Here is a 2,690-nt window from a genome sequence, read left to right as displayed (position 1 = left end):
ATTGCATCAGACAAAGCATCTGCCTTGTTCTGCAATTGTTAGGTCTTCCCTACATATTCTTTGAACTTAACTGATAAAAACACAAAAATGCAAAATAATTAAAACTATAAAAAAAAACTTGGTTGGAAAGAAACTGATGAAAGAGAACATTTGATCCTCAAACATGCTGGTCTACCCCTTCGTTGATCTGGTTCATACTTCACACAGTGACTCTTCTTAAACTGAATAGGCTTGCAACTTAGTGTCAGAAAGAATGCTCTATAATATACACAGATATTAATCTTCATCTATAGAAAATCCAATTAATGTAGCAGCATCGCAACGATAATTATGCATCAGAGAACCAGTGAAATGCAGCAGATGTACAAGGCTATGTATAAAAGCAAGGCTGCGTCTTTCTTTACAAATACAGGAAGTATTGCATTTTTCAGCGTCTTGTTTGCTTTTGATGTTCTTTTAAATGAAGGCAGCACTGTGGCTAATAATTTTTGAAAAGGCAGCAGATGATCTTTTCCATAAAACCCAGATGGGTATTAATATTAAATATTCAAATATACTACCTACAGTCACTCAGCATTTCCTGATGACTGAATATGTTATGTATTTATTATAGAGTGCCTTGTATTTTGTGATAGACATTGTGCCCAGAATACACCAGAAATACCTCAATACCAAGGGAAATAAAATTATCTGCAATGGTAAAGTACATGACTGCAAAAAATTAAGTTTGTATGTACAAAATGGAGACAGGTAGGGATGAAATGGTAGTGTTTGGGTATAAAATGGGGGGAAATGAGCAAAAGTAGTGTAAGCACAGTACCTTTTCAGCATTTTCTCAGTGTTTTCAAAGTAAACAAAAGTTTTGAGCAATTCTTAGGTTATTTGGAATTAATGTAGCATCTCATCAGCAGACAATGCAAAGACAAAAATGGAAATTCTATAAACATACTTTATTCGTCAGCACATTTCAATGACTGATTAACCAGGTAGGAATAATCCTGCTTCTGGGTGTAGAGGGATACTTACCTGTCAGAATATCTGTTAAAGATGTGCCAAACATCCATTGTGTCCTTGAATAGGAAATTACATTGAAGTGTTTCATGATGCAACATGCATCCCTATCATCTTCTCCACAATGGAGAGCAAAACAAGCCAGCTGAACAAAACAAAGGCAAAGCACCTCTTGGCAAAGCAGTCACAAGACTTTGAAGTTATCTAACGTGTCTTCAGAGAGGCAGACTTTGATGTTCAGAAGGCTCTTCTTGAACAGTGACATATTCCCCTGAAAATAATTGTCAAAAGTGTTCGTGAGCACCCTGACTGCCCTGAAGGCAGTATAGATTTGAACTCTTGTTCTTCTTTGTTCCAAATGTTCTGCCCCTCTATAAGCTCTTGTTTAGAATTATGAGTGTTTTGACAAGCTGAGTTGAGATGTTTATATTTTGAAATAAAGAAATATTCTCATCTGAGATAGGAAACAAATAGTTTTATTTGTTATTTTGTTCATTTAAATAAATTAGCATAAATACATCAGGAACAAACTTTTGAAATGTTGCTGAACAAAAGAGTGGATCATACATATTTTCAGTTGTCAACACTTAGAAACATGCATGAGACGTTCCAAGGCCAGATGTTAAACATTTATTCCTCTGGAAGTTTAGAAGTCAAATTCAAAAAGCTTGTATCTCAGCAACATCTTTTGGAAGACATTTACATGGCAATTTTACTTGGGGTGCAATGAGACCTCATGGTGTGACAGTGTAGCCAGACAAATGATAATTCATGTATTTTGTACAGTTTGTAGCCTATCCTAAGTATGATCAACATTTGATTATATGGCTAAGTTATTCCATTAACACAACAAGGTATGGATCCTGAACATAGATCCTGCACTTGTTCATGCACAAACGTCAAACAATGCACAACATAAAATGGTGATTCAGGACAGGACACCAATATAGCTTTCTGACAACGGTGTGCTGAAAAGTCATCAAGAGAGAAAGACATGAAGTGCTTTGCATATTATGAACATAATATGATCATTTGTAAGTACAATGAGCTTGCTGCGACTGGCTGATTGTTAGACGCTAAGGACGCTATAGATCGCATCAGTTTGGAGTTCCATATCAGCACAAAACTGCAAGACAATTTGGAATGAATTTTGTTTTATATTGAGTGTGGACTATATTTGATCATCTATAATTCAAAATCTAAACTAAGACTGACCAAATCCGAATTGGACAATACTACTCCAGCAGAGATTTTCAATACACATTTTGGGATTTATGTACCTGTTATCATATTTGTGAAAACACATAAATGGAGCCCATGTTATGTACTTTTGGTATTAGGATCACCCTTGGAATGAGACACGCAAAAAAATGCAATATACAGGCCATATCCACATGGAGCCGAAGACGATATCCGCACAGAAGAGTTTGACCGTAAAGATGAAACCACCCAAAGATGGGTGAGCTGTACTGTAATAATACTTATGCCACCCCAGTGAGTGGTGCAGTAAAGCAGCAACAGAGGTAAACAAAATCACATTGCGCATGTTCGGGAAAGTGTTGTCGGAAGAAGACAAACATGGCGTTCTAAGCATCTGCAGACATAGTTTTCCAACTCCCAGTCCACCATTGCTGTTGTTGTTGATTTTTGCTAGTCAGCGCAAGCATGTTGACGGAGAG

The sequence above is a fragment of the Girardinichthys multiradiatus genome, chromosome 8 (assembly GCF_021462225.1).
Source record: "Girardinichthys multiradiatus isolate DD_20200921_A chromosome 8, DD_fGirMul_XY1, whole genome shotgun sequence".
In the NCBI taxonomy this organism is placed as follows: Eukaryota; Metazoa; Chordata; class Actinopteri; order Cyprinodontiformes; family Goodeidae; genus Girardinichthys; species Girardinichthys multiradiatus.
Note: the sequence above shows the minus strand (reverse complement) of the source record.